This window comes from Natator depressus, chromosome 11 (assembly GCF_965152275.1).
Source record: "Natator depressus isolate rNatDep1 chromosome 11, rNatDep2.hap1, whole genome shotgun sequence".
NCBI classification, from domain to species: Eukaryota; Metazoa; Chordata; order Testudines; family Cheloniidae; genus Natator; species Natator depressus.
In genome coordinates this window covers 16,224,596-16,236,693 of record NC_134244.1, presented here as the reverse complement: position 1 = coordinate 16,236,693, position 12,098 = coordinate 16,224,596, and the positions used below count along the sequence as shown (strand labels likewise).

At 39.6% G+C, this 12,098-nt stretch overlaps 1 protein-coding gene across 1 annotated transcript in view; it reads left to right on the top strand.

Annotated features, from left to right (window-relative positions):
• DPP10 (dipeptidyl peptidase like 10) overlaps positions 1-12,098 on the top strand; it is an 860,783-nt gene that overhangs the window by 344,786 nt on the left and 503,899 nt on the right. The gene's annotated exons all lie outside the window — the stretch shown is intronic.

Sequence of the window (12,098 nt, the reverse complement as noted above, 5' to 3'; positions counted from 1 at the left end):
AATTTTCCAGACCCATGAATCAAATAAGCTCTAAAAGACCCAAAATATCTGTTGTGGAACTTGTCTTTTAAATTTATTTTCTGGGGGTAGCAAATTAGCTTAGGATGTAGTTCATAATATCTTGCCACCTGGTCACTGTGTATCACTTTTACTGAGCCATAATATGTATGAGTTGATTGTTCTTTGATCTCTTAGAAATGTGCAGTGATTTATTACAACTTCTTTTTCTGTCTAAATATGAATCATTTTATACACTTGTTCTACATTTCAGGGTTTTGTAAATTTGAAATTAAAATTTACTTCTGTATCATTATATACATTTTCTGTGCTGTGGATTTGTGCCCATTTACAGTGTCTGAGAATCTGACCCTATATAGATTTTAGGGCAGTAAGTTTCTACCTTGTGAGAATGCCCCATACTGCGTTAAATCAGATGCTCACAGAAGGAATTTGGGGAATGTGCCATTGGACAGGAATAAAAAGGTCTTGCAGCTATCAAAAGAAAACTGAAGAGGGAATTTGAGTTTTCTCGTAGGAACGTTGCTTTCAACCCCCAGCAGGGCTATGGACATGGGTTTTCCCGCACAAGTACCTAACATCATACTACGATAGCTTGTATTGAGTAACCTTTCTTTTTGAGGGACATGAAGTTCAGAAGTCCTGTACAATGCTGAATCTGCTTTTCATCAATTCTCTGCTCTGCAGTAATGCACAGTGCAAACTTTATTTGCTAGCATTTTGATCCAGCAAGAGTTTAATTACTAGTCAAGAGGTTATCACTAGAAAATGAACATTTACTCACAGTTGCCGTAGAGTAGTATCCGTATGCTAGTTATTCCATTACCCCAGTATAAGGAAATAAATGCTTGCCTTCTGATACCACTGACATTTAATGGTGACCAGTGTAGGTTCTCTAGTGATTCTTTGTGTCATCCCGGATTCCTTTCAGCTAGATTCTGCCTCCTACACTGCCAGACACCAGAAGTAATTTTTCCCCCTCTCTAAGTAACAGTGGTTTGTGTCAGGTCTCTGAACTAAACAGAGCATTTAAAATATTTACTTTAAAATATCTAGGTATGAAAAGGTACACTTCAGTAACATTTCAAATAACAAATGGAGGAAGGAAATTTCAGTAATTCAGTAACTTTCTGAAATTCAAATCCTTCCCCTGCCCCAGTCTCTCTTCTAATATTTGAAGCTGCTTTGGCTGTCACAATAGTTTATAGAACACTTTCACAATACGTTATTGAAAGAAAGGGAAGTACCATCTGAAAAATATGGAAGCAAACACAAAAGAACAAGTTGTAAAATACAAAAGACCAGATTCTGTTTCTTATTCATGTTGAAAAATATTAAGTGTTCCTACTCAAATCAGTGGGTTCACTTAGAGAGTATGGGGCTTTTCGGCATCCGTATCCAATCAGAATCTGATCTGAAGTACCTGAGTGATTATAATCTCATAAACATGGACATCAAAAGATGCTGAATCACATTCTTAATTTGAAATGGCATATTTGAAGTGTCTCTCAGAAAAGGAGAGCAATGGCTTATATCATTTACAGCATTTTGTATCTTGTTGTCTTCAAACAAAATGAGTCCCAAATTTCTAGAAACATGCTAATGACTGCAAGCTACCAGTAAATATACCTGTCAAGAGCTATGGATTACTTAATTACCATTTTCCACCCCACAAAGTCCATCATCTGAAAAATCTTCAGAATGCTGCCAGTGGTGGTAATAAAAAAAATCAATCATTCAAAAAGGGGGAAGGATGATGACAAAGTTATAGAAAGGCTTTTGTTACCCTCATGATCCTGTTTATGAAGGTATCTGATTGAAAACTTATCATATTAGCTGGTGAGGTTTAGGTTCAACCGTTACTATATGAAAACATAAATTTCACAGAGAGCAGAATCTTCAAAAGCATCTGGGTGACTTAGAAGCCCACGTTCTGTTGACCTTCAACGGACCATCACGCCTCCATCTCTTAGGTTCTTCTGAAAATCCCACCCACTAAGAGAAATTAAAGCTCAGTAAAGTTGTGATGTAATCCAGCATAACTGCCAGTGCAGTCTACTAAATTGTGCCTCTTGCCAGGGCACATTTTTGTCTTCCAGTCTTTCCTTCTATTTAACGTTTTTTCTTCTAAAAATTATATATATATGTAATATTAAATGTAACAATAAATAAATTTTAAACTTGTTTTAGCACACAGGAAAGTGAAGAATAAATTAACTTAATTTAGCACACTCACTGGCACCAGGCATAATGCAAACCAGGGTTGTGCTTGTTTGCCCACACAGTTTGGCAATTTCTTTGCTATTTAAGCCCTGGGTTTCTCCTGACTAGAGTCTGCATGTTGTTCTAGAGAGCATCAAATTGTCTTGTGATTTTTCTGACATGAACAAATGGAGACTAGAGTAAGACCACCAGGTTAATGTTCGCTTGTGATCTGAGGCATGAGGTGCTGTAGAACATTTTTTTTAAAAAAAGCATGTCCCTTAACCCTCCTTTCTGCATTTTTCAAAGTTAAGGCATCAGTCAGATTTCTTGTAACTCAGAAGTGCTTCTGTGTTCTTGTCATATCTTCTGGGTCAGACTGCTACTGTTACATGAACCTTAAAAGCACTTTGGCCTACGTCCCCTACTGCAGCTGAAGAACGCACAGTGAAACTCAGGAGGCTTTGGTGCAAAGGTGGCCTACTGATCTTGCACTGGCTGTGAACTGGGCTAGTTCCTTGGAAAAGTATAGAATAGCCTGAGGACTGCTAGAACTCGCATTAGCTGCCATCAGTTCCAGGAAGCTCATATGGCAGATTGGTATCACCAGGGTGAAAGGACGCCTCAGCCAAGCCTCCTTTTCACTAGCCTTTCCCTGCCTCGCCATCAGCCAGATAAGAGGAACATAGAAGTCACTCTGGCTCTAAGTAACCCCAAGATCTGCCTGCATTATAGGATTCTTCTGTGGCTGACTTTAGGGCAATTTGTGGCACAGTGTGAAGCAGTGACAGTGCTGGGAAGAATCTGACTTTGTTTCTCCAGTTCCTAGATACATAAACAGTGCCCTTCACAGATCTATACTGTGGTATATCTAATGCAAAGCTTGTGTAAAGTCATGCATGCTCATATTGAGCAGTACTTAACAAAGGGAAATACAATGGTTACATCCAGGTAGCAAACAACCGATGTGTTAAAGAGGGAAATAGTCCGCAGGAAATCAGCGCTAGTCTAAAATAGAGGGGATTGCACTTGTTTTGTTGGCCTTGGTACGGTATAGAGCTTACCAGTGTGATGAGCTCTGATCCTCTCCCGGTGATCGTCAAATTCCAAGTGTCCTTGCTCTTTGTTTGAGCTCCACTGACATCCTTTTGGTGCTGCAAAATACTGTTGACTGGAAATAGGTGAAAATTTCAGTTTTATCGCTGGAAAAGTTTTCTTCCAAATTTACAGGGGAAAAATGAGTAAATTGTTTGATTTGCCAAAGTGACATTTCTAAATCTAATGTAACATTTCATTTCAAAATGTCTACTAGAAACAAAACATTTCAAATTGACATTTTGACTTACTGTCATTTTTAAGTTGAAATGCCAGTTTCAAACAAATTTGTACTTCAAATCAAATGAAATATTTTGGTTCAAATCAGTATTTCTTTTTAATGTTTGTTTGAAATGCCAAAGCATTTGTCAACATTTTTTAGTTTAGTTAGTTCCAAACTGAAATTTTCAGAATGGTTGAAATTTCTCCTCTATTTGACATTTTGTCCTTATTTTGAATGGAAACAAATGTCAAATCAGTTTCCCAAGGGACTGAAATTCCATTTTCCAACCAGCTGTATTGTTTACTTTAGATGGAGTACATGTATTTTCCTTGAGTTATTCACCCCTTGTTCCACCAAGTAGCCTATTAAAGCTTCAGGACTGCATTTGCTTCTATATGTGGTGCTATAATACATACATTCTACTGCATTCAAGGATAATACAGTACTATTTTTATATACCCTATGTCCAAAGCACAAAATGCTTTTTTGGTATACATGACCACAACGCACCTATATTCCTAACAGATTTTTCCTAATATGGGTTTTTACCTCTAGAACTTTTATCTTCAGCCAAAGGAGTTCCTATGCATCCAATGAAGTGAGCTGTGAAGCTTATGCTCAAATAAATTTGTTAGTCTCTAAGGTGCCACAAGTACTCCTTTTCTTTTTGCGGATACAGACTAGCACAGCTGCTACTCTGAAACCTTTGAAAAAGGGGAAGTCTTGTGGAATAAGAAAGGAGAACGGTACTCAGCTGGGATCCTGGATGTTTCCCTGCCAGGAGATTTTATTTGCTTGCTCATTCTCCTCATGAAGATAGATAAATAACAAGAGTAGTAAAAAACTGAGGCAAACATATAGGTTCCAACAAAGTTACTTGGGTTTTATTAAAACAAGTCCCTATCTAATGTAGCAATTTGAAAACGGTCCTGCATATGACATTGAGCTTCTTATAATCATTCCAATATTAGTTGCTAGAAATTTTGAAAGGACTATCAACATTATCAGTGATACCACTCTCAGCTGAGACTGCTGCCACCACCAGACTCAACAATACAGCAAAAGAACGTCAGAACCCCGCCCCCCAAAAAAGCAACTCTACTGTAAAGGAGGACTTTAGCCAGAGAAGCAGTGCTCAGAAGCAAAAACGTTTGCGAAACAAGGATAATTACAATGACAAAACACTAAAGAGAACTAAAATTAGTCAAATAGGGGTCAGTGTCACAAGAGAAGTGCTCCAGGGAAAGTAGCATAACTGCATCTTTTGTAGAGAGAAACTCTGGAGGACTTCTCCTTTTGTGTCCTTAGTCAGTGACTTTACAACTCGAGGGAAAGTAAATGAGATGAATCACAACCACAGGCCTGCCACTACTGGAATGCAGAGCTAATTGGTAAATGTAACACATGCCAGCACTCAGCAATAAGACAGCAAACCAAACAGCTGTGGAAGAGCATCTCCTCAATGCTAATGACAGTTAAGGAACTGTTTCAGAGTAACAGCCGTGTTAGTCTGTATTTGCAAAAAGAAAAGGAGTACTTGTGGCACCGTAGAGACTAACCAATTTATTTGAGCATGAGCTTTCGTGAGCTACAGCTCACTTCATCGAATGCATACTGTGGAAATTGCAGAATACATTATTATATACACAGACACCATGAAACAATACCTCCTCCCACCCCACTCTCCTGCTGGTAAGAGCTTATCTAAAGTGATCATCAAGATGGGCCATTTCCAGCACAAATCCAGGTTTTCTCACCCTCCGCCCCCCCACAGACAAACTCACTCTCTTGCTGGTAATAGCCCATCCAAAGTGATCACTCTCTTCACAATGTGTATGATAATCAAGGTGGGCCATTTCCTGCAGGAATCCAGGTTCTCTCACCCCCCTCCAAAAACCACACACACAAACTCTCCTTACAACGTGCATGAAAATCAAGGTGGGTGCTATTACCAGCAGGAGAGTGGGGTGGGAGGAGGTATTGTTTCATGGTGTCTATGTATATAATAATGTATTCTGCAATTTCCACAGTATGCATCCGATGAAGTGAGCTGTAGCTCACGAAAGCTCATGCTCAAATAAATTGGTTAGTCTCTAAGGTGCCACAGGTACTCCTTTTCTAGTTAAGGAACTGATATACTGCATCTTTACTACAGGATTCTCTATTTACAAGGCTCCTTTTGATATAAGACTTCTCTTCAGTGGCAGCTAGCTTCACTGAAATTCGTTATACAGTAAATAGATGCTACTTTTCTAACTCACCTCTTGATAGAATATGTACATTTCATGATTCCCAAGAACATGCTGTGAGAATGTGCTGAATTTTTTTAGTCATCAGACTTTTCTGCTGGATCACTCATGAAGAAGCAGCAAAGTTTTTAATGTGGCTGTCTTTCCCCTGCTTTCCCCCCACCCCCTTTTAAAAAAAAATTGTTTTGCTGTACTGATTGTAATGGAAACCTCGGTGAGTTTTGCATTTAGGTCTGAAAGTGGCTGGTCCTATTATTGTTTTGATCTTTTGTTGAGGGAGTGAGTGCCATAGTTTCTGGTTCTGTGAAAGTTATTCCATTTTTGAGCCTGCCTCTCTCTCTGTTCCAGAGGAACTTAGCTGTTATGGAGGGTCAAGCTCAGGGAGCAAGAGCAGTGCTTAATTTGTAATGAAAGAGGTACTGGAGCTCAAACAAGTTATTTTTTTACTTTCATAGCGGATGCAGCAAACATAGAAGCACCGGGGCTATGAACTGTTAAGACTAGAGGTGCAGGGCTCAGCCCAGGCAGGCAGCAGCACAAATTAAGCAGTGAGCAAGAGACAATCCTGTGGAGAGCATTGAATAATCAGATACAGACCATTAATTGGCATCTGTATTCAATGGGAAGCCAGTGCAGACAGCACAGCACTGGGGTGATGGCTTCCCGTGTTGCTAAACAGATGGACTGCTGAGTTTTGTGCCAACTGGAGTTTTTCAGGGAGTGTGCCTCATTCCTAAATAGCATAAATTGTAAGGTTTTCCAATGTACAGTTTCTTTGATTCTGAGGACATGTGAGATGCTTATGTCTCCAGTAACCTGACTTTTTCCAGTCAACACTCACTCCTCAGAACTTCAAATTTGTTGTTCCTTTCAGCCGCAGAGTGCTTTCACACCACTGGTTCTCTACCTGTGTTAAGAAATGAAAAGATCTCTAATTCCCCGTCTTTGGAACTCAGTCTTCTAAAATGAATATCAAGCCTATCATAATCTGGTTCCAGTCAGTCTTCTCCTGCCCCTCTGACAATTTGTGCGGCCCCATTTGCTGTTCCTCCCACACCCCTATGATTTATTTATATATATATATATATATATATATATAAAAAGAATGCAAAACTTATAACTTCCATGGTGACTCTCCTAAAGTTGTTTCCAGAGTACCTCAAGGCTGCTGAGACTACAGCAATTACTGTATTTAGCCCTGATCCTGCAATTGACAGCAGAGAGTGAAATCAATGAGGGTCCAAGCCTGCACCAGTCTAACCAGGTGCTTTCCATTGCAGGAGCAGCGCTTTAGTCCTTATTCCTAGGATAATGCCTTTAATTCCTGGCAACAGAAAATTTACAAAAATTTACAAATTTACAAATTTACTTTCTGTTTTACAAAGTTAATATTTTTGTTTCCCAAATTTCAGAAGACTCCTTGTTGTGCAGTTAGCATGGATTGAAGTCTTTTTGTTTTACTGCAGAATAAACAGTACACAACTGACACATTGTAAAACTTGGTTCTACTGAAACTTGAAAGCACTGAAATTGGAATAAGATTGCCCACAAGGCTATTTTCAGTGGTGTGTTTCCCTGCCTGATTGAGGAAATAAAGAAGTGTCTTGTTCCCTGGGCACTCTATTTATACTATTTTCAGTTAGACATGTCATGGCTCATTGCAGGATCGGGATGTTCATTATAAATTTAAATAATGTAATATGGCCATGCACATATATTTCAGACAAAGCTTTACACAATAAGCATCGAACAATTGAAACTTACAAAATCAGGTGGTATAGATGTAAAGAAAGAGGAAAAATGACTGTTGAAGTTTATAGAGCTAATAAATTAAAGAGCTAATTTTTTCCAGACTAGCAACAAAAGGAAGAAAATAATTAAAAAAAATCTTTGGGTTAAACAAATTAACAGCATTTTTTATGGAAGACAGCTTTAATTGCTATTATTTTGCATAATGCTTTGCATAAATTATATCTTCACTATATATTTTCTTTGTTTTTTTGGCTTTGCCTCCTGTGGGTTTCATTTATCAAACTTGTCATTTCCTGACTCTTATCACAGATTGAAATGTATAGTAGACACCTGGAGGCTTTTACTTTTTTTATTTCCATCCTTGGGCTTTGTAGAAATAAGACCATCTGGCCTGTTGGTCTGGAAGCATCAACTTTCACTCATTAAATGTGTCTCAAACCCTCACATTCAATCTGCTTCCTATTTAGGTATCTTCAGAATATTGTTAGGAATATTTTTTTCCAATTGGCTGTTTACAAGCACTTTGGAGTGAATGTGCCAAACCTCGACTAGCATTCCTTTTACAAAAATCTGTGTTTATAGTGCTTTTCACTAAGATGGTAACACATATAAAGTCATATCACAGTGAACAGTAAACACAATACGTGGGAGTTATTGTCCCACAATCTGCTTTCATGTTTCACTGTCTTCATACAGCCTTGAGAAGTGCACCATACCACATCCAATCCAGTCAGCCATATTGGCAAACCACAATTGCTGTAGATCAGAGGTTCTCAAACTGTGGTCTGCGGACCACTGGCTCCATTCAGGTGGTCCACGGATAGTTCCCTCTAAGGTGCGTACCTGGCTGGCTGCACAAGAGAATGAAGGGCTACACACCTAATTAGTGGAGCCATGCAGGTGTAGCTCTGCTAAGTAGGTGCTTGGACCCTGGAGAAGACAAACCTGTAAGGTGAGGTGGTTGCCTTGTGGGGAATAGAGAGTAGATGGGAGGGGGCAGTGGGGTGAGAAGAGGGGGTGGGGGGAATTTGGGATGTGCAGGGCTGTGGTGGCCAGAAAAAGAGACGACTTTCCCCAGCTCGAGGGCTGCAGCTGCTGGGCAGAGATGGCCCTCCTTCCTAGCCTCAGCTCTGTGGCTGCCGTGGTGGGGGAGACACCCCCCTCCTTCCCAGCTCCAGCACGGGAGCTGCCACGGTGGGGGAGAGAGGGCACATCCATCTCAGTAAAAAGGAAAACCACTGATATTAAAATATGAGTTGTGTATTTTTATTTATAGAACAAAAAAAGTTTTTATTAAGTTTTTTTTATATAGCGCTTTTATCCAAAGTGCTGTACAATAGTTAGTTAACGGTACAAACAATATTTGAAAAGATCATTAAGTGGTCCGCTGAGATCCTCAGCAATTTTCAAGTGGTCTACGGAAAAAAAAAAAAGTGAGAACCACTGCTGTACATGACACCTGACACCAGTCTCTGCAAAACTTGCTACTATTACCTTTCAGATATTACTTCTCCAAAAAAGAGGCAGAATGGGATTTTGCAAATTAAAGGGAAAAATAAAACCTGAGAAGGTGCTTTTATGATTCCTTCTTCCCTAATTTTATTTCTGATATGTACTCTGAACCTAAAGGTGATTCAATTAAAAAGGATAGAAGGGAGATTTTCAGTGGCATAAATGACAATTAGGTGCCTATCTCCCAGCTGGTATTTTTTCCTTTAAAATTTCCTCTAAGTGCTTTTATATTCTGCCTTTTTATGTGTTGAATGAACTGAATGCTTACACACCTCACCTTAACAATCATAGGACCAGCTCCTGCTCACCGCCTTTGTGTGAGTAATCTTTATGATTTTACCGAAATTACATACATGAGTAATCTGTGCAGGTCAATCTTGAATCTATTGAAGTCCACAGAAAAACTCCTAACAACTACAATGGATGGGACATTTGGCTCATTGATACTAAAGCTATTGAGCATATGGCTCAATCCAGATCCCGTTAACTTCAATTGGAGTCTTTCCATTGATTTCTGTAAGAGTTGGATCAGGGCCATACCACTTCCTATTGTGGGGAATTGTGAGCAATCTCATTGACTCAAATACAATAGTAAACACTACAGGACTTGTCCTGCCAACATCCTGAACTCAATGTGACTATTCATGTGATTAAAGTTATTCATGTGCTCAAGTGTTTGCAGGATTGGGCCTCTGCTTGGCAGCTAGTGTTTATGGGATTGGGCTCCTGTTGTGTACCTTCACTTTTACTGCATATGATTAAAATATTGGCTTTATATATGAGCACTAAGACCTCAGTGGTCCTTTGGCTGCTCTCTCCATTGCTTTGGCTTCTTGGAGTCTTCAAGGTTTCTTTCAGTATATGTAAAAAAGACTTATAAACACATTTACACACACAAGATTTAAAGTCTGAGAGCCACAACCACTTCAGTAACTTTAACAACCAAGAATACCTGGGGAGTGAGATTAAATATTGATGTTCTTCCATCCCCAGTTTGCCTAAAATATGTGCATATCTATCACTGCTGCCTTTCTGAGTGGCAGGGGGAGAGCCATGAGTGGAGGCGACCCTGCGTGAGAAACTGGGGAAATGATCTTACAGTTTGTTTAGATGTGATATTGAAATCAGTGGGAAGATTCCCACTGGGGGTTGGATCTGGCCTGAAGCTAGCAAGACTAGAAAGCCAGTCACTTCAACCTGTTTCCCTCCTTGAGAATACCCAGCCTATTAAAATATTTTTTGCCCAATACACAACAGGATGTTCTTTGCACTCTTGTAACGCTGTCGTAGAGTGACTGAGAATGGAACCAGTGGCGAATATCTGTATCAATATAAGAGAAAGTGATGCTAATCTTTCCTTTCAAGCTGGTCAAGTGATGCAAGCTGTTCCTTTGGCATCTGAAAATGGAGGAATAAAAACCCCTTATTGCATTCTTCATTTAAAATTGTTATAGGAAGTAAAAACATTTTTTAAAATGCTGTGATATGACTGTAGCTATTTGCAAGGTTCCTCTAGCAGAAAAAATGACAATCAATTAGGAGTTATGAATATAAAACATAACTGAGTCTGAACTATAATTAAATCAAATAATACTTTGGGCCTTATTTTTATTTCCATGCAGGCCTCCGAAAAATGGAATGCCTGTCCTGAATTGGTTTTCCAGGCTTCTACTCTTTGCCTCATTCAGATCCACCTTTACTGCAACGTACAAAACATGAGTCTTGGATGGTGTGGTGCTCAGGGCATTGATCTGGGACCTTGGAGATCAGGGGTCAGATCCCAGCTCTAACAAAGACTTTCTGTGTGCTCTTTGAAAATCACTTAAGCCTCTGGGCTTGCAAACACTTGCATATGAAAAGTCCCAATGAAGTCATATGCTTGAAGTAAAGCACATACATAGCTGTTTGCATTCTCTGGATCTTCCATAGCAGCTTTAATCCAGGCTTTAAAAAAGCACTTTTCAGGCATTAATTCATCAAGTCTTTCACCAACCCTATGTGGTAGGTGAATATTTGTCAGTGTTTTAGAGGTGGCAAAACCAAGGTGTAAAAGACTTGTTGGAGTTGCCACAAAAAATCAGTGGAGAAGTCATGGGTAAAGCCTAGAACTAATTGTGACCCATTGGTACCTGGGGCAGCCCTCACTGGTAATGCCAAGGTCAGGGCAAGCTGCAAAAGGGAGAGCAGATACTCCCGAGACTGGTGGGTGACACTGAAGTTATACCTCCCAATCAGTCACAAATTGTGCTTCTGATTCTGCTGGTTATCAAGAAGCAAAAAAAAAAAAAAAAAAAATCTCACAGCCCCCTTTATTGCCTTCCAGTCTCTGGATCCCAATCAGCACCTAGGTCCAGTACAGTGAGAAGCTATTTAAAACTCTGCTCACATATACAAAATGTTTATCTGACCCCAAAGGGTCAGCCACCAGGTCAGTATAGGTTTGGATCTTACCCAAAATACCACACTGCCACCCAATCCGTTAGTGTCTAAAATTAAAGGTTTATTATAAAGAAAAAAGAGAGAACAAGAGCGATGTTAAATGGTAAAGCACTTACATACCTACAAAGACTTCAAAGTCCATATTTCAGGTTCCTAGCAGTATGGGTGAGTTTGCTCCCTCTGGATCACATCTATACCTTGGATCGGTCATTCAGTCCTTTGTTCAGAGCTTCATTTGTGCTGTAGCTCACGAAAGCTTATGCTCAAATAAATTGGTTAGTCTCTAAGGTGCCACAAGTACTCCTTTTCTTTTTGCGAATACAGACTAACACGGCTGTTACTCTGAAATTTGTAGAAAGGTTACTCCAGAGGTAAGAAGCAGGATTGAAGACCAAATGGAGAAGATGCAGCTGCCTTTTATAGTCTTTTGCCATGCAGCCTGTGCTTCCTTTGTTTCAAACAAAAAGCTGTCCAGCACATGGCTTGGAGGCCTTAGAGTTCTGTCCATAGGCATTTCCCTGCATGCCTTGCTGAGTCATAAGTTGTATCTGCCTTCTCTCAATGGGGCGATTGTATAGCTGATGGTCCTTAATGGGTCATCAAGCAGG